Source organism: Chrysemys picta, chromosome 23 (genome assembly GCF_011386835.1).
Source record: "Chrysemys picta bellii isolate R12L10 chromosome 23, ASM1138683v2, whole genome shotgun sequence".
In the NCBI taxonomy this organism is placed as follows: domain Eukaryota; kingdom Metazoa; phylum Chordata; order Testudines; family Emydidae; genus Chrysemys; species Chrysemys picta.
The window spans coordinates 1512914-1532953 of NC_088813.1; the positions used below are offsets into that span (position 1 = coordinate 1512914).

General features: G+C 51.9%; 1 long non-coding RNA gene across 1 annotated transcript; it reads left to right on the forward strand.

Annotated features, from left to right (window-relative positions):
• The first annotated feature begins 14096 nt into the window (after positions 1-14096).
• On the forward strand, positions 14097-18449 carry LOC135977258 (uncharacterized). Its single transcript, XR_010594662.1, has 4 exons — positions 14097-14375; positions 14473-14530; positions 15008-15112; positions 15238-18449. It is a non-coding gene; the product is annotated as an uncharacterized LOC135977258 (long non-coding RNA).
• The last annotated feature ends 1591 nt before the right edge of the window (positions 18450-20040 follow it).

Here is a 20040-nt window from a genome sequence, read left to right on the forward strand (position 1 = left end):
CAGAGCCAGGCTGAGAACCTGGGGGGAAGGGTTCCCAACTGTTCCAACCCGGGGAGTCTACTCTTGGTTCAGCGCTAACTATATCCTTTTCTTCTTTTCCTTCTTCTTTCTCTCAGTTTACTTAATTTGCTGCTGGGAGCCTGTACTTTAAACTGACCTGACCGGCTTCATTGGTTTCTTTCCACCTCTTCCCCCTCCTCTCCCCCGGCCTGTCCACACTTTTGTTTTTCTGAAGTTTTAGTGGAGGGGACTTTGGATACTTATGTGAAATGTTTTTGGTGGTTTGTTTTGTTTGGGACAAAGTACGACGGAGGTCTGCTGTATTCCACTGGAATTTTTGGAGTAACAGATCCATGGGCAACCATGGAGACAAATGTTTTACTGCCCTTTGAACAGTCTCAGGGTAAAGACAGCACAGGTTAAGGCGGCTGTGTGGCAATAATTGTACTTGGTGGCTGAGCTGTTAAAAACAAAATGCGCTACCTTAAAAAACTAAATGTAGGAGTAAGTAATTTAAAAAAGTAAGTAAAAAGTTACAAATACCTTTTGCAAAAATTAATAATACAGGGTTTGGAGGAAAGGACACATTTGGGAGTTGTGAAAATGGTACAGGTAACAGTTGTGGTGTTACAAGAAGCAAGTTTTTGGTTTAATAATAAAACCCAGTTCTATAAATGTAACTGTATGTGCAACTCTGTGCAATCACATTGGATGGAAGCTTGGTAATTAAATTATACTGGGGGTCAGGAAGAGTGGCTACTACCAACACGATGCTTCTGTCCCCAGAAGCCTTTACAGCTATTCTGAGAAAAAATGGGCCCTTTTCCCACAAAAATGGTCTATAGGGGACTGCTGCAGGCAGCAGGCGGAGAAATAATCTAATCAAATTATTTAACTATTGGGTAATGTGATCAAAATCACTAAAGGAATGTCAGGGGTTTCTATTGGAACTTAACTTGACTGCCCCTGGCTGTCTCTGGTTGTGTAAAAAAAAAAAAAAAAAGTAATCAGTGCAAAAAATGTTAGGCAAAAATAGTTTTGTGCATGCATAGGAAAAGGAAAAGGGGAGCAATGATGGGAACACTGAGCCTTGGGGGGGCTCTGGGGGTTTGGACTGGTGGGGGTGCATGAAAACTCTGTGGGCATGGGAAGGCAGTTACACCTTGTGTAAAATTAAAAGGGCTAATATAATGTTATGGAGGTTAAACTATTTCCCAGGACATGTGCAGTGTATATTGGAAAAGAGGTAAAAGAAATGCAAACAAAACGTGGTACTTAATTAAAATCCTATTAGGGCTCCAAAAGAAGCCACAATAAATTGTGCTTTCTTTTTCCAATCTCTGTGTGTTTTAAAGCAGGAGATGAAAGTGAAAAGTAATGAGAACTCTGGTGGAAGTGAAATGTGTCCCTTTTAAGACAGTCTCTGAGCTGCTGATCGCTTTGGATCCAGAGGCAAGCCAAGAAAGCCTCTGTGTAAATGCAAATTACCTAACTGATGGGGGAAGAAGAAAACTACCCATAAGTAGCAGCACAAAAAATTTGGAAATAATAAATCCATCTGGTCAGCAAACAAGCTACTAGAAGACTCAGATTATGGCCCTCCAGAAGAGGGAGGTGAAAAAACAAGTCAAGCCTGGAAATAAGGGGGACAGGTTAACCCTAAGGGCTGTGTGTGGGTGGGTCGGGGGGGTGTACAAAGCCAAAATCTAAAGTTGTCTCTCAGCTATCACCTGAAAATAAACGTAAAGCTTGGTACAGCAAAAAAACTATGCAAACCTGGTCTGTTGTACAAGAGGGGAAACTGAGGCACGCCACCTCATAAATTTCATAAATGACCAGTGAGTGGGGTAATTCACTAGCCTGACTATAAAACAAAATAAGAACAGCCTAAAGGTAATTCTTCTGTTTTTCCTGCAATTAGCAAGGAAAAATGTAAAAGGAATTGGTATTATTATTAAGCAATAATCTGTCCCCACCAAAGGGGGTAAAAATTGTTTCTTTTGTTTTTCAGACACTCTACAAGCATGCCGGCACCAGCGAAAGAATAACCCAGAATACTATGTCAAGTATCAGGGGGTAGCCGTGTTAGTCTGTATCTACAAAAACAACAAAGAGTCTGGTGGCACCTTAAAGACTAACAGATTTATTTGGGCATAAGCTTTCGTGAGTAAAAACCTCACTTGCAGAAGAAGAAGTGAGGTTGCATCCGAAGAAGTGAGGTTTTTACTCACGAAAGCTTATGCCCAAATAAATCTGTTAGTCTTTAAGGTGCCACCAGACTCTTTGTTGTTTTTTTCCAGAATACTATGAATCTATGTTTTGCGTTGTTTGTCTGTGGTGTGTGTCTTGTTGCTAGCATGACGTGGGTGGGGGATGGCTTCAAAAGGCTGACAGGGGTGGAAAATGTGTACGAAAACGCAAAATGCTCAACGAGGAGGCCAGCACCTGTGTAACAGCTACCATGGTACCTGAAAATAGAACGGCAACTAAAATTCAGCTTCCTAAAGTTTCCCCCAATAAACATCAAATTGTTTGTGCCTTTGAACTTTGGGTATTGTTGCTCTGTTCATGCGAGAAGAACCAGGAAAGTAAAAGGGTAAAAACATAAGCCCCCTAACACGGGGGAGGGGCTGTAGGGAGCCAGGGTCTGATGCGTGCAGTCCCTTTGTGATGTCAGGACCCGCCTGGTCCTGGCCCTTTATGATGCGTCACTGGAACAAACAGCCTCTCGGGAGAGATCCAGTGGCAGCACCAGCAGGGAGCCCAGTGTCCAGACCGTCCTCCCCAGCACGAGGATGGGGATCACGCAGAGCTGGTTCTGGGCCTGCTGGGACAGCCCCTGGGTGTTGTACACCTGCGTCCTTCTGGTCCTGGTCATCCGGATGGCCATGGCGACCCAGCACAGTTTCTCCAGGAGAAGCGGGACGGTAGGAGGACACCCCCCCACATCCCCTCTGCAGCCATCCTACACTCTCAGCAGAGCTTGCCTGGACACAGCCCCATGGAAGGAAGGGAGGGAGGGTGGCCAGAGGCCCCCTGTTCTGACCAGGCCCCATTGGGCTGGCAGGACACATCGACAGAGAGAGACAGGGCCACAGACCGAGCTCGTGGCTCCATTCATGGGTTGTTCCTTACTGCCCCGACCACCCCAGCTAGCGATGATAGAACATTTGCTGCTACCTAATATAAGACATACCTGTGGCATTTTGTCCCTGGTGGGATCACTCCATATATAGTGATCCAGTTAGAAGAGGCTCTGTTCTTGAATCCTCCAGTTTTCATGAACACTTTAAATTCAGCAAAATCACAAAGAACAAAATGTCTGAAAAGAGCATGCAAATACAGACTTGTTTTGCTCAGATTAAAATGCAGAGCCGCCTTTAATTGCATTTACAGGTATATTCCAAGTTAAAATATTTATTATAAGATCAAATGAATAATTCATTACCTCCAAGCAACAAGTAGGATAGAAAAACCAGGAGTACTTGTGGCACCTTAGAGACTAACAAATTTATTTGAGCATAAGCTTTCGTGGGCTACAGCCCACTTCTTCGGATGCATAGAATGGAACATAATATTGAGGAGATATATATACACATACAGAGACAGGTGGGAGTTGTCTTACCAACTCTGAGAGGCCAATTAAGTAAGAGAAAAAACTGGGCTATCTTGATTATCACTTCAAAAGGTCTGATGCTTTTCAATATCTTTATCAATGACTTGGATGTCAATATAAAACTGCTGCTGATAAAAATGTGCTGAGGACACAAAGATTGGCAGAATGGGAAATAACGATGAGGACAGGGCAGTCATACAGAGAGTTCTGGAAAGTTTGTTTGGCAAATGGGGCCCATTCAAACAAAATGTGATTTCATACAGCCCAACACAGAGTTCTACATCTAGGAACAAGGAGGGCATATTCAGCTTTGGATTGAACGATCTTTAGTTTTGTATCATCTGCAAATCTGGCCACTTCACTCTTTCCCCCCTTTTCTAGATCATTTATGAATATGTTGAACAACTCTGGTCCCAGTACAGATCCTTGGGGGACGTTGCTATTTATCTCTCTTCCAGAAACTCACCATTTATTCCTACCTTTTGTTTCCTATCTTTAAAACCAGTTAGTGGTCCATGAGAAGACCTTCCCTCTTATCCCCTGACAACTTACTTTGCTTAAGAACCTCTGGGGAGGGATCTTCTTAAAGGCTTTCTGAAAGTTCAGGTACATGATATCCACTGGATCGCCTTTGTCCACATGCTTCTTCACCCCTGTGACATTACGCCCTATATTCTTCATAGAAATATTGTTCTATGAATATGGCATAACTAAGGTATGTTTTATGCAAGATAGGTCATGTGAGATATCATTGGAAAGGTTCTGATTTACTGAATGTGATTATCCTATTTGTATGGATGTATCATTTCTGTATCTGAAGTTAGGAATACGGGCTCTGTATCAATTACAAAAGTGCTTGTACCAGGGGAATGCCCACCAAAGAGTAGGCAATCAGCCTGGATGGGCCAGTAGGACTTTGAAGATACTAAACTTCCTCCTTCCTGAGAAGTTTCCTGGGATGCTGCTTTGACACTGCAGGGTCGTGTGATCCTGTCACCTGGTACTGGACATCATTTTGGACTGGTGGTATTTTTCCACTAGGAGGGAGCGGGGCGGGGGGTCAAATTGGGAGACAAAGGATTCCTGTCAAATCCAAATCCTATTGAAGGCTTGGAAGTGAGTTAATCTGGGTTCTTCTCCACCACCTCCCTGCCCAAAAAGGAAGACTGCTGAGAACACTTGGAGAAACAAAGGAACTAAAGTGTGGGGGAGGAGGGCGGGGGCTGAGCCCAGGTGGGAAAGATCTAGCCTGTGAAAGGAATACCTGGATATTAAACTGCAAGCAGTGCAGTTTACCTTCAAGAAACTTTGCAACCTGCACAAAACAACATTTAGGGTGCGAATGTGCTACTATTAACCAGTTAATTTAGCGTATTAAGCTTAGGTTGCGTGTTTTGTTTGATTTGCTCAGGAATCTGCCTTGATCTGTTTGCTATCCCTCATAATCTCTTAACATTTACCTTTTGTAGTTAATAAACTTGGTTTGGGTTTATTCTAAAAAACAGTTTGTGCAATTCGTAACTGGCTGGGGGGGAGCTATGCATATCTTCCTCCACATTGAGGGAGGGAGAGAATGTCATGAGCTTACGTTGTATAGATCTCTGTACAGCGCAAGGCAATATAATTTTGGGTTTACACTCCAGAGGGTGTGTGCACCTGAGTGCTGGGCGATCCCCGAGCTGAGTCTTCCCAAACAGAGCTGATCGCAGACTCTGTGTGATTCTACAGCTAGGTGTGTCCCTGTCAGTGTGTGTGTGCAGCAGGACAGGGTGAGGGAGCCCAGGCTGGTGGAACAGATGGGCTCAGTGGGTCCCCAGTACATCAGGTGGCACCCCGGAATGGGGGTCCAACCCCTCCCAACCCCCTCCAAGAACTCTAGTAGATTGGTGAGGCATGAGTTCCCTTTTCAAAAGCCGTGTTGACTCTTCCCCAACAAGTTGGCAGACCTTCATCAGCCCTATTGGGGCTGGCAGGTGTGGTGGGATCTACAGGCACCATATCCCAATGACTGCTGCTGGGCTGGGCAGGGAACCAGACCCAGCAACAGCACTTCTATTCTCTCCTGCAATGCTTCTAAACTCTGCAGGCTCCTGGTACCAGCCATCCCTGTTTCTCCAACCCCTGGATTATCCCAGTGACCCCTGTTATGGGCTGTGCTGTGTGTCCTATATTGGCTGCATCATAGGAAAGCACAATGCCTACCCATGATGCCTCCTAGTGCAATACTCTCCCACAAGGAAAAACTGCCCCCTGGCCCCACATGGCAATCACCTCTGGCTCATTGTTATCCCCGTTTTATTGGAGTTCTCATATAACCCTGCTGCTTTCTCTGTGTGTGGCAGGCTTCTCCGAGGAAGACGAGGCACAGGGACAAAAGGAAGAAACCGAAAGGTAAGCAGCCCCTGACCCCACAGCTGCGGTGGCAGACTCGGGCCCCACGCAAAGCAGAGAAATAGGGTCTATTCCCCCACCTGCCTCCCCTCTTCCTGCGAAGGCGCAGACATGCCCACAGTCGTGCAGAGGCGCTGGCTGGGGCCCCAGAAATCTGGGGCTCTGGGGCGCTAGGAAGCAGAGGGTGCCCAAGCAGCTCAAGGTCTCCTTTATGTCTCACTTCTGGCAGGTTTTGGATGCTGTGAGGAAGGGTTGGAGGAGACTTGTGCACCCCTAGGGACATGGTAAGCAATGCCCCCCTCCATAAATCTGCAGTGGGTCAGTCCCCTCCTCTTGCGTCATGCAATTCATCCCCCCCAGGGGCAGTAGCCCTACTAATCCCTCCCCTGCCCCGACCTATAGACCAGGCAAGCAACTATTCTCCTTAGAATCATGCAATTCATCCCCACCCAGCAGAAGTTGCCATCTCTAATCCACCCCCATGCGTCGTACAGTGGGTCATTCCTTCCTCTAGCATCATGCGGCTCATTTAACCTGGGGTTCGGGGCGGGGGCGGTAGATTGTGTCGACTGGACTGGACCATCCTCCCCTCCCAAGACGGGGAGAACATGTTTTCTGGGAGCGGCCCCGTGCACACCAGGGAGGTGAGGTGGAGAGTTCAGGAGGAAGGCTGGCTTTTCTGGTACGGTGAGTAGGGTGAAAAGGATCCGGTAGCACCTGTATAATGGCCCCTCCTCCACCCCGCAGCATGGGTTCCCAGTAGGATTGGAACCCTGGACCTTCAGCTCTGCAGCAGAAAGAACCCCTTAGAGCTAAAGAGGGAGCTGCATTAGTTGGTAGCTGTAGTAGGCTGTTATCCTATATGTTGATAGCGTCTGCAGAAGGGACATGACACACACGCTGCCAGCAGGATACACTCTCCCCTTCTCCGCCCTAGACAAGGGTCACCTAACAATCCAGCTAACCCAAAACCCGAACACCCAAGGCCTAGGTATTGCAGGGGAGGAGGCTGCCTCAGTGGAGAATGGGACAGGGAGCCTTTCAGTGCCGCCCCTCTGGGTGAAAGAGGGCCTGAGGGCAGGGCCGGCACTCAGCTACCTGCTCTGTCTGTTCCACAGCTGCCTCACGCACCTGGAGCAGCTCCCCTGGGCTCACCGCCTCAGGATCGTTGAGAGGAATATTCAGTACCTGGCCAGACACCTGGATGAAGTTCTGAAACCGTAAGGCAACTGCACGGGGGGCACCAGCCTGGGGGCTGGGTGGGAGGGGATAGTGAATGGAGAGAGGCGGGAGCAGAGAAAACCAGACACTCCAGGATCCTAAAATGACAGGGGAAAGGCCACTAAGAGGCTTTAGCTTCCAAGGTGAGATACCAGTGACAGTGAGGTGAGGGATTATCGGAAATTAAATGCAGAGACCACAAGCTGGGTTGTGAGTAGGATCAAATCCTTCTGTCCAGCAATATCTCCGAGCAGGCGACTGTCTAGAACCTGCCCCTGCTCCCTGCTGTGTTTGAAAGAAACAGCAATCAGATGACCCCCTGGGACGGGGTGTCCACCCCACACAGGACTGGAAGGGGCTAAGGTGGCCAGGCAGACCCATTAACTCCACAGGTGCCCCTGGAGGAAGAGCCAGGGAGCAGGGAATTGATGGCAAGCAGGCTCAGCTGGGCAGGACTAGGCGGGGCCCCTAAAGCCAGGAAGCTGGCACCAGACAGGGGCTGCTGCTGGGAAAGGGCAGCCCCTCCCGGGGCAGAGGGGGACGTGTTTGGAGCTGGTGCACCCAGAGCAAGGAGGGGAGCCAGGAGTGGCAGGAAGCAGTCCAGGGAAGTAGCAGGGAAGGCTGGGAGAGGAAAGCCCAGAACTGCTGGGTTGAGGGTCCCTGGCCTGGAATCTGCTGTAAAGTTCTTTTTTGACCCCTGTTTATGGTCTTGGCCTTCACAACATGCTCTGGCCAGGGTTACACACACGCTCACATCTTCCTCACCCAGACCAATTTTTGTAGCTAATCTTTCTATTAAAATAGCACTAGGTCCCCAATCATGCTCAAGGCCCCATTGGGCTAGGTGCTGCACCTGTGCATGTGACGAAGGGGTTATCGTTATAGATCAAATGAGTGCCAGCTCCCCCTCTCAGTCCGCTGTTAGCCAGTTGATGTCCTTGTGTCAGAGTGTGGTGTGCCATGCATGCCTAGGCACTGCCCCATTGCAGTACAGTTGGAAGGCTGTGCCCAAGCCCCGCCTTTGCTCAGCAGGGCCATGTCCCATCGGTCCCTGTCTGCTCTCTCCCACAGGCCGAGTGTGACGACATCTGCGGTGAGCCAGTTCTCCTATTTGTCTATGGAATGCAACCCCTCTTCCCTCTGGAGTCACAGCTCCTTTTCCCTGCGAGAAGCCTCCGTGACTTGGTCAGAGCCCCTCTGCCGCACAAGGGAGATTGTGCCTGTCGCGGGCTGGGAAGGATCCACTCATCCCATCCAAGCCCAACCTCTCCCCAGGCCTCCTGTCCACAGCAGACGAGACCGGCGAGAGCAGATCACGGGTCTGGACCAGACGTCAGCCCATGGCTCAGACTTCAACATCCGACAGAAGCTTTTGGAGAGCCAACTGGGGGCACCTACCCTATCCACTGAGTCGCTGGCCAAGGTGATCCCTAACGCCCCTGCTCCGCAACCACCGGACAGAGACCCCAGGGTGAACCTCAATGTGAGCAGGGGCCCTTTCCTAAGCGATGAAGTCTGGGAGGAGCTGGACTGTCACGTGCACTCAAAGAGACTCCAGCACGAGCAGGGCTTACCCCTCACCCCCCAGAAACCCCACACGGCTCTTCTGCCTCCAGCTCCACAAACAAAACCCCTGAGATCCGACACCAGCCCTCAGCGTGCCCAGGAGATCCAGGAACCATGTGTGTGCCCCTCGGGATCCCTGCCCCAAAAGGCCCACAGGATCATGGCATCCCCTGGTGCCATCCTCGCCAGGCTTGTGCCCACGGCGGTGGTCAAGCTGCAGGAGCACGTGGCTCAGAAATGCTCGGAGATCCAAATGCAGGCGTTTCCTAAGATGGTGGGAGAGTCGCACAGAGATGCTCCCCTCCTGAGAGAGACTGTCCTGCCTGGGCCACTCTGCCCCCCTGGGGAGCCAGGCCAGCCCAGGACAGCGGCATTGCCAACGATGGGACAACAGCCTGCCCACCCCATCGCACTCCACATAAGGCGTGAGCATCTCGTCATGCAGCGGGGGCGGCTCACCCTGGACCCAGAGCCCCCGGCAAAGCTGCCTCACGCCGTCCCAGCCAGGGGAGCTGGGGTGGAGTTCAGTGAGATGGAGACCGATTTCCTGCTCGATGAGGTCAGGGAGAACTGGGACTGGCACATGCAGCGGAAGAAGCTGCAGCAGGAGTGGGGTTTGCCGGAGGCCCTGTGGAAATCCCTGCAGGCTTTCCTACCCCCGGTTCCCAAGCTGTCCTCCCTGAAGGCAAAGCCCGAGGTTGAGGTGGTTCCCATCCTTGGGGAGCCGCTCTTCCTTGGGAGGGACGTTAAAAAGCAGCTGGAGTTCCACATTACAAAGATTCAAGTGCAGCAAAGATGGGGACTGCCCATGAGGATCCAGGATTCCCTGAGGAGGTTCATGTCTCCTTCCCCAGAGGAGAGAGGCCGGCTCTCTCACCCTACCTGCGGGGGCATCGTGACTCCGTACCGGTCACCGTTTCAGGTGCGTTCCAAGGAGGCTCGGTCTATTCAGTTGCCTCTAAGGGCCCCCAGTCAGAGGTGGCTGGAGGATGTACATGCCCTACCCACCGACAGAAGGCAGCAAATGGCCAGGGCTTACTCCTGGAACCATCCTGGGGCAGCAGCTTCGAAAGGGAAAGAAACCCCAGACCACGGCAGCGCATCGCAGACAGGGAAGCAAAGCACAAGCTCCTCTTGTTCCACACGTCCTCCAACGCCAGTGGAAGATACCACCATGGAGACGGGCAGGAGTGAGGGCGCGGCAGGAAACCAGGCCAACCCAGATCGCTGCACTCTGACAGCAGGGGTGGATCTGACATCGCCACCTCCAGGAACCGCAATAACAGAGAAGTCGCTCGCAGCGACACTCCACATTTATAGGAGTGAGTTGAGAAAGCCCCTGACCAATGTGAGCGGCACCGAAGGAACCGAAGAGACGCTGGAGCTGCACATGGAGAGGAAGGTTATCTCGGGGGAAGGCTCCTGCCTGAGGCCAGAGGCACAGGCAGGTGAGAGCAGGGCAGATCTTCCCAGGACCCAACGCCACCAGGTTGACCCAGAGGCACCAGGCTCTGGGCAGCTGACAAGATCCATCCTTGACTCTCTCATTGCTGGGCAGGCTGCGCACAACCAGCAGATCAAGCACCTGATGGAAATGTTGAGCAGCTCCTGCCCCTTGGCAGGCCAGGTCTCAGTCTGCCAGGTGTGCCGCAAGGCACAGCCAGGAACGATAAAAGGTCAGAAAACTCAGGAGGAGACACAAGGATCTGCTGAGCCGCATGGTCTTCGAGACGTCACGGCTCCACACGGGTTCGATGGAACTGTGAGTTCAAAGCTCTCCAGGGACCAGCCGCCAATCAGAGTCTGCAAGAAGTGCAATAAGGTTCGACAGAAGAGACCTGCTGTCTCTGCAGGTGCTGACTTGCCCAGAAGATCCCATGGAATTCCACAGCGATGGACTCCAGGAAACTCCTCAGCGTCATCCAACCACAACAAGCTGCCAGTGGTGTGGCTCCTTCCGGCAGACGGGAGCAAGACGCAGGATGGAATGGGGAAAACGGCCCCCACCAAGAAACCAAAGATGGTGTCCATTGCTACGAGTACAACAGGGCTTTCGCAAGCTGGGGAGAAAGCAACTGAGAGTCCTGACGGTTCTCCTCCAAAGCCAGCAAAGGCCTCCAGAGCTCGGACACCATCCCCTTCAAGGAGCAAAGTTCCAGTTCTCAAACGGATCTTAATGTGCCTCAAGAAAACCTTCTCCGAGCTAAAAAAGAAAGCAAAGTCCCAAATGTCCAAGGACTTTCGTTCAAGAAGACCCGATACTAAATTTACAAAGCCACCCTTTTGGAAGGCAAGGGCCTCCAAGGGTGTTTGGTATTAGTATAAAGCCCTACCATCAACCCCGCCACTTGACCCTTTAAGCCCCGACCACCTGTCACCGGAAGTCCCACCCATGGGGGGTATTACTTCCGGGGTCAAGGCAGACACATGACCGGAAGCAAAGTGCCCTCTACCAATCAGGAGGGGTTTCGCTCACGTAGGCCTGCCCCGAGAGGAGATTTGACCAATATGGGGGAGTTCCAGGGCGGGGTGACCAATCCAGAAGGGGTTCATGTGACCCCTCTAAGAACTCCTCCCACCTCCCTCTACCAATCAGGAGGGGTTTCAACCACATAGGACTGCCCCGAGAGCAGATTTGACTGATTGGGGATGTCCCGGGGCAGGGAGACCCATCCGGAAGTGGATAATGTGACCTCTCTAAGCAGGGCCGGCTCTGGCTTTTTTGCCGCCCTAGGCAAAAAAGCACCCGCCGCCCCCCCAGCACCACCAGCGCGGCAGAGGAGGGCGCCGAGCAATCCCCGACCGGCCGGAGCGCCGGGGGGAGGGCGGGGAGCCCAGCCGGGGCTCTCCGCTCTCCCCGGTGGCCAGAACGTCTGGGGGAAGGCGGAGTGCCCCCGGCGGCCAGAGCGCCGGGAGGAGGGCAGAGAGCCCTCCCGGCGGGCAAAACGCCGGTAGGAGGGCGGAGAGCCCCCGGCAGCCAGAGCGCCGGGAGGAGGGCGGCCAGAGCGTCTGGGGGAAGGCGGAGAGCCCCCGGCGGCCAGGGCGCCGGGAGGAGGGCGGCCAGAGCGTCTGGGGGAAGGCGGAGAGCCCCTGGCGGCCAGAGCGCCGGGAGGAGGGCGGAGAGCCCCCGGCGGCCAGAGCGCCGGGAGGAGGGAGGAGAGCCCCCAGCGGCCAGAGTGCTGGGAGGAGGGCGGAGAGCCCAGCCGGGGCTCTCCACTCTCCCCAGCGGGCAGAGCGCCGGGAGGAGGGCGGAGAGCCCTCCCGGCGGCCAGAGCTCCGGGAGGAGGGCGGAGAGCCCAGCCGGGGCTCTCCACTCTCCCCGGCGGCCAGAGCGCCAGGAGGAGAGTGGAGTGCCCCGGCGGGCAGAGCGCTGGGGGGAGGGCGGCGAGCCCGGCCGAGGCTCTCCGCTCTCCCTGGCGGCCGAAGCGCCGCGGGGAGGGCGGCGAGCGCAGTCGCGGCCCCGCTCTCGGGCCGGAGCGCCCCGCCGCGCCGCCCCCCTCCAGGCACCGCCCCAAGCACATGCTTGGTGGGCTGGTGCCTGGAGCCGGCCATGTCTCTAAGAACTCCTCCCACCGCCCTCTAGCAATCGCAATGGGTTTCGGTCGCATAGGACCGCCCCGAGAGCAGATCTGACCAATCGGGGGTGTTCCAGGGCGGGGTGACCCGCCCAGAAGAGGGTCGTGTGACCCCTTTAAAAACTCCTCCCAGCGCCCTCTGCCAATCAGCGTGCAGCACCATCACCCCATAAGTCCCACTGCCGGGGCAGAAGAGGCCATCTTTTACCAAGAACGCGTGCTCTAGAAATCGTGGAAACATGGTCTCCTTCACCACTCCCGTGAGAACTTCGGACTTTGTTCTAGCCCCGAGGGCCTTTGACCATCCGCGGAGAAAGCGCTACATCAGCGACAGTTCCGAGGAGGAGGAGGGAGCGACCGAGGGGAGCCCTTTGGCCCAGCCGTTGATGGATACGCCAGAACCCGAACCCAACTGCTTGTGAGACACCCCGATGAGCGTGGTGGCCTCTTGTCGTCCATACCCCTGGAGGAGGAAGGCGAACACAGCTTGGTGGAGTCACCGGAGGACAAGGTGAACGGAAAAGACGTCGCTCAGGTAAATGAGTGATTAAGAAGTGACGGTTGATGATGGGGTGTAATGGGGTTAGGAACCGGAGGTGGGTAGGGGGGGTTGTGTAAATTTAAAAACAAGCAGTGGGAATTTACACTGTTTCTTTTCTGAAAATCTCTCGACAGCTCGACGATGCCTTTCTAGAGGAGCAGGAGGCCCTGGACAGCATTGCATCAAGCAGCGAAGATGAACTGGGCCTACCTTGGTTTTGCTCAACGCCGATACAAATTGTTGAAGAGGACTCCGAGGATGATGGCTATGAGGAGTTTAGGAGGAGGCTTGGCATGGAACTAACTGAGCCAGTGCCACGTTGTGAGCGTAAAAAAAGTCCTGCGGACTATTGTACACGTTGCTGTTCATGCTGTCCTTAATCACTGCCTTAGGGAAAAGCTTTTTGAAGATTGTGAGGGCTGTGTCATAGATGCGTCAGCCCAATGGCACCATGACTGTGTGACTTGGACTTCAGTGGCTATAAACTGCAAACTCGGGGGCCTGTGTGCTGAGCTGTGTTTGGAAATCCTATTAAACACTGTTATTGCCATTGGTTATGCTACGCAATGTCTGTGCCTAACCCCAGAACATTTAGCGCCAAGGGCTAAATTGATAAAAAACAAGCCCCAAGACATTCATTGAGCTGTGCAAAGGGCCTCCACTTGGAATGGGCACTGTAAGAGGCAGGGCCGGCTTTAGCAAGAGCGGGGCCCAATTCCTGGGGGCGGGGCTTGCTGCAAGCCCCGCCCCCAGGAATCGAGCCGAGCCGCGGGGGGGGGGGGGGGGACCCGAGCCACACCGCGGGGGGGGGAGGGGACACGGGGAGACCTGAGCCGCGGGGGGGACGGGGGGGGGACACGGGGAGACTCGTGCCGCACCGCGGGGGGGGGGGGACCCGAGCCGCGCCGCAGAAGCCGCGCCGGGGGGGGACCCGAGCCGCGGGGACCGGGCCGGGCCGGAGCCGGACCGCGGGGCCGGGCTGGAGCCAAGCCGGGCCAGAGCCCTTCTCCCGCCCCCACCACCCCAGCTTACCTTGTGCTGCTGGCCCGCCCCTGCTTCGTCTCAGACTTCCCGTAGCAGGGGAGGGGGTGGAGCGTGCAGGGGAGGGGAGGAGGGGGAAGTGAGCTGGGGGCGGGGTGGACAGCTGCAGCGCAGGGCCCTCTTGGCGCGGGGCCCAATTCAGCCGAATAGGCTGAATCGGCCTAAAGCCGGCCCTGGTAAGAGGCCCTACAGAAAAATGTATTTGAACTAAAAGAAAAAAAAAGAAAAGAAAAGCAGCCCAGTTGTGCAGACAACGTATTCCCCCAGCCCAGCCCACAAAAGGGAATGCTAGGGAGGGGTGAGCCAATCAACCTGCTGACTATTTTGAAACAAAGAGTTAGGATGGTATAAAAACCTCAGGGAGCTTGGAGCCTGTCTCTTCCAACAGAAACGCTCTTGAATTGCTGCTGGACTGCAAGAGGAGGTATGCGCCCTGTTTTGAACTCTGAAAATAGATATTCTATAATGCCATTCTTTGGCCATGCCGTCTTAGTAAATAATGGTGCCTGGCTTTATTGCAGTGTGATCTGTTTAGCATGGAACCAGGAACTTTAAGCTGCATTTCACCACCAGGCCAAGGTAAAAACCATTTTAACTATAGATGTGCTTAATACTGTTAAATTAAAAAAAAAAACTTTCAGCTATTACACAGGTTGTATAGGGATTTGGGGGTAATTGTAACTTAACATTTTTGCTTGTTCTTTAACCTGAAGGCCCAAACACACATGGCAGGGGTGGGGGCGGGGTGGTGGTGGACAGAACAACCATGTGCCTTTTAAATGCATGTGGGTTTATTGAAAAGTATTTTCTATGGATTTTAAAAGCAGTTTGGTTTTTATTTTGCAAAATGAGATGTCTTTTTACAAAATGTTTGTGGGTTTGTTTTTTAAAGCGGTAGAAATAAATTCAAAACCTGTGTTTGTTGTACAGCCTGAAATGGATTATTCTGTGTTAAAGCTGTGAATTTTCAAATAGAAAAAACACCGTAACGAATATTTTATTTTTTTAAGTTTACAAGACAGTTTCATGTGTTTTATAATGTTGTTTGCTTCACAGTACGGTCAAAACATGAGAGGGCAAACAAGCTCAGAAGAAAAAGGAAAGAGACAGCTGAAAAGGAAAATTCACCAGCATCAATGACTGATGGATGGATGAAGCCCAGTAAATATATTTTGCTTATTTCTTTGGTTGTTTCATGAGGTTTTGTATTTTAAGTAAATCCATAGGTGTGGGTGAGAAAGATGGTAAAGTTCAGTTTCGTAAAATGTCTTTTCTCCCCCTCATAGGCACGGGCAGCTTTCCTGACAATGCTGTAGTCGAAGCTACAGGGACACCTCCACCAGAATCGCCAAAGAACCAGGAATCTGCTTTGAGACCTTTAACAACGCTAACACAAAACAGCACAAGCAGGAGCGCCGCCAGCTTTTCTGCCGCCCTAGGCAGTGGAAGGTCCCGCCCCGAAATGTCGCCCCCCCCACCGAGGCAGCGGAAGGTCCCGCCACTAAAATACCGCCACGGTCGCCGCCCCCCCAAATTGTAGCGCCCTAGGCGACCGGCTAGGTCACCTAATGGGTTGCGCCGGCCCTGAGCACAAGGGTGCAGATGAAACATCAGGGCAGTCCAAACCTCATATACGTCAAACCCAAGGACAAAACAAAAGACTCTGGTAAAGACCAACCACGCAAACACAACTCCAGTTCCTCAGCGGCCACCATCACACCAAGCCCTGAGAAAACTGAGCAAAACCGCTCACATTCACAAACCCAGAGCACGCACTCTAGGGGTTGTGAATAAAAAACCAAGGACTGACAAACCATTCTCCCAACACCATAAGCTCGTCACAGCTCCCCCATATTCTAGTATTTGGGGAAAGTATGATGCTTCATTCAGAAAACTAATGAAGATTTGGGGAAAATATGAGGCTTTGTTCAGAATACTGGTGGCTGCTATATCCTCAGGGGTCTAAAAGAAAGGAGGGCTGGAAACCACGTCAAAAATGCAAAAGCTCTGGCGGGTGACTTTTTGAAAAATGCTTCAATTTTTCCAAAAGGGGGCTCTGAGCAGGCGTGACTAGCCGTGGAAAGGGGCCTGGGTAAAAAGGGCACCCTCAAGGGTACACATCAGCTCAGGTGTAAACAAAATGGGGGACAGCTCTTGGTGGACAAACAAATGGCGGCCAAAAAGTTCCAGGCCAGGGTCTCAGTAAAAATTTTAAAAAAGGCTAAAGAGGTAATGAGGAAAAAAAACAAAAAGAGATGCCCCCTACTGGAGGCTCTCAAACTGGCTTGTCTGAAAATGGGGAGGTGGAACCCGACTCTCACGCAGAATCTGGTTTAGAAAATTCCCCAGAGGGCTCTCTAGAAGGTCCCCGTCTGCTCCTGATGACCCTCACGGAGGCCCCTCGGAGTCTGACTCTCAAATAGCATCTGCTGTAGAAGATGCCGCTGACGGTCCCATAGAGGAACCCCCAAGTAACTCTGAAAATGCAGAGGTGTATATGGAGAGAGTGAGAAGTTGGCAACGTGAATTAGATTTGGGGGGTCGGTGTATTGTGAGGAATTTCGTTTTGTCAATCCTGAGGGAATAAATTCAGCTCAGCAGGTTGTTGAAGCCATACACAGGGGAATACAGTTAGTTCTGGATGACGTTAATGGTGATTATGATGATTATGTTCAGTTACGTTTAGAGAGCCAAAATTTAACTAACCCTTTGTTTTCGGTCAGAAGAACTAGGGATGAGCTGTCTGCTGAGGATTTCTTAGCTCAGGCCTGAAAGCTGCTACAGAGCAATAGAGAGTTGCATCTCGATGGGACGTTGCGCCTCGTTGTGACAGTTGTAAAAAACAGGGGTGGGGGCGCTCGTAGAGTTTTAAATTCTATCCACGGTAGTCAAATCCTCCATAAAAAGAGACAATGCTTAGTAGACCTGATTTACACCGGTACCAATCTGTGTTTTGTGGGTGGGCTCTTGGCTCTATGTCCGACCGTCAACCTACAGACGTGGAATTGTTAGCGGGGGCGAGAAAGTTGCATGAGAACCTGGGGTGGTCAGATCAAAAAAAGGTTCTGCTCAGTGACGTAGCAACGTTTGAAAAGCATCTAGGAGTCAATATACAGGTGGTGCTGTATGCGGCGAAAGGCGGATGGGGCTTTTTTAAAACGGGGGGCCCAGTGTACCCCAAGACTTTTTTCATCCTGTTGCACGATGAGCATTACTATGGGGTTCTGGATGTGAAAAGGTTGTTTGGTGTGAAGAATTATTGTGAGTTTTGCCACATGGTGTACAGTCACGACCACTCTTACAGGTATCGTTGCCGCCTCTGTTTGAGCGTAACATGCTTGGACAGCATGGGCGTGCAGCTGAGGTGTCCTAGCTGTAGACTGTATTGTCAATCCAAAGAGTGTTTAGACGGACACGTCGACTGTGCATCGAAAAAACAAGTCGAATGCCTGTCTAAAACTTTGTGTGATAAGTGTCAGTCTTATGTGGACAAGCGGCACAGGTGTAAAGGGAGGCGGTGTAAGCAGTGTCAGGGTTTGATCGCTGGTGATGTAGACAGTCACCTGTGTTTTATGGACAGCCTTAGAAAGCCCGAATCATCAGAAAAGTATCTTTTTTTATGATTTTGAATGCACGCAGGAGACTGGGTTGCACACGTCCAATTACATTTTTGTTATGTCCCTAAAGCCAGAAAAATCCTGGGAATTTAAGGGCGACGAGTGTCTTTCTATGTTTGTTGAGACCTTTATTGGCAAAGAGTTCCAGGACTACACGTTCCTAGCGCAAAATTCCAAAGGTTACGATACGTACTTCATCGTTAGAAAGTTACTGAAGGAAAAGATGTGCCTAGAACTGATCACTCAGGGTACCACTTGGGGCCAGATTCACCAAAGGGCTTAAGTGCCTAACTGATGGTTTAGGCACCTAACTGCCAGAATCAGGCCCCACTGGGATTCCCAACCCCCCACCCAGCTGCTGCTCACCACTGCAGGGTCCTAAACTCACTTGAAAGTCATTTACAACAAGAGGGTCCTAGGAGAAGGGTTTAAAACCCTGCCCTATGGCTTTTAAAAATGGATACGAGGTGGAAACACCCCTTTTCTGCAATTCTCGCGGGGCCTAGCAACTGCGGGAAAAGTTACTTTATAAAAAATGTGTTGGATAATGCCAAACAAACACTGTCTGTTATGCTTGAGAATATTGTGTGGTGTTACAGTTGTTGGCAACCTCTGTATAAAGAACTGCTTGTAACAGCTGGGGTTGCTGACCGAAAACATGTCTAGCTGTGTAAAGAGAAACCTGGTCCTTTTAAAATTACTTAGCAAATCGTCCCCGCAGCAAAGGAGGGCTAGACTATGTTCGGCCTCCGACGATTTAGTAGCGGCCATCTCAGAAATAGCGCTCAAGCTCCCAACTTCCCTGGGGGTGTAATAGATTTTTCTTCCATTTTGTCCTTTTCCAGATTTTCGTCTTGATATCTGTGTCTCATATAATGCATCAGCTGTTTTTGCTTATGTCTATTTACTCCCACAGGGCTACCGATGTGTAAGTTCTCAAAAGGCTTCTAGAAAGGCATCGTCGAGTTGTTGAGAGATTTTCAGAAAAGAAAGTAAGCACCCCACTGCTTGTTTTTAGATTTACACAACCCGACGGTTCCTAACCCCATTACACCCCATCATCAACTGTCACTTCTTAATCACTCATTTACCTGAGTGACGTCTTTTCCGTTCACCTTGTCCTCCGGTGACTCCCCCGATCTGTGTTCGCCTTCCTCCTCCACGGACGTGGACGACAAGAGGCCACCACACTCATCAGGGTGTCTCACAAGCAGTTGCGTTTCGGGTTCTGGCGTATCCATCAACGGCTGGGCCAAAGGGCTCCCCTCGGTCTCTCCCTCCTCCTCCTCGGAACTGTCGCTGATGTAGCGCTTTCTCCACGGATGGTCAAAGGCCCTCGGGGCTAAAACAAAGTCCGAAGTTCTCACACGGGTGGTGAAGGAGTCCACGTTTCCACGATTTCTAGAGCACGCATTCCTGGTAAAAGATGGCCCTTCTGCCCCGGCGCTGGGACTTATGGGGTGATGGTGCTGCACTCTGATCGGCAGAGGGCGCTGGGAGGGGTTTTTAAAGGGGTCACACGACCCTCTTCTGGGCGGGTCACCCTGCCCTGGAACACCGCCGAATGGTCAAATCTGCTCTCGGGGCGGTCCTATGCGACTGAAACCCATCACAGTTGGTAGAGGGCGCTGGGAGGAGTTCTTAGACAGGTCACATTATCCACTTCCGGATGGGTCACCCCGCCCCGGGACACCCCCGATTGGTCAAATCTGCTCTCGGGGCAGTCCTACGTGGCTAAAACCCCTCCTGATTGGTAGAGGGAAGTGGGAGGAGTTCTTAGAGGGGTCACATGACACAATTTGCTTCCGGTCATGTGCCCGCCTTGAACCCAGAAGTAATACCCCCCATGGGTGGGACTTCAGGTGACAGGTGGTCGGGGCTTAAGGGGCCAGGGTGTGGGGTTTAAGGGGCCAAAGGGAGGTGTTACGGTTTGATTGACGGTAGGGTCCTTATACTACTTCCGTTTTCCATACTACTGAATCCCACCCTGCCAGCATGCCCACTAACAGAAGGGGCCCACAAATTCCACCATCTCCCTAGCATCCAACGGGCACCATCAACACAGCTCTGTGTCAAGGCATCCCCCATCCTCCGTGGCCTGCCATGCCCCTGCTAGTCCAGTCCAAACAATGCACCTGGAGAGTGATGGTCTTGAACACACAACTCTGAGTCCTGATGTGCAACTGCCCTCTGCTCTGCCTCTCTCCGCTGAGCTCTGCTGCTGCATCCCACTCTGCTCTGCTCTGCAGCACCCTTGGCGACTCTAGACCTGCGCAGGGGACAGATCATCTTGCCGAACTGCCTGGTATTTTTTATGATGAGAACGAACCTCAGGACCGTTGCCCTCAAACCCAAGTCACACATACGCCTGATCAGGCTATAATCAATCCAGTCTCAGTTCCACCCGCGTCATTCGCCTTTCTCTCTTGAGTGGAAGAGTTTCTTCCAGTAATTGAAGATTTGTGGTCCATG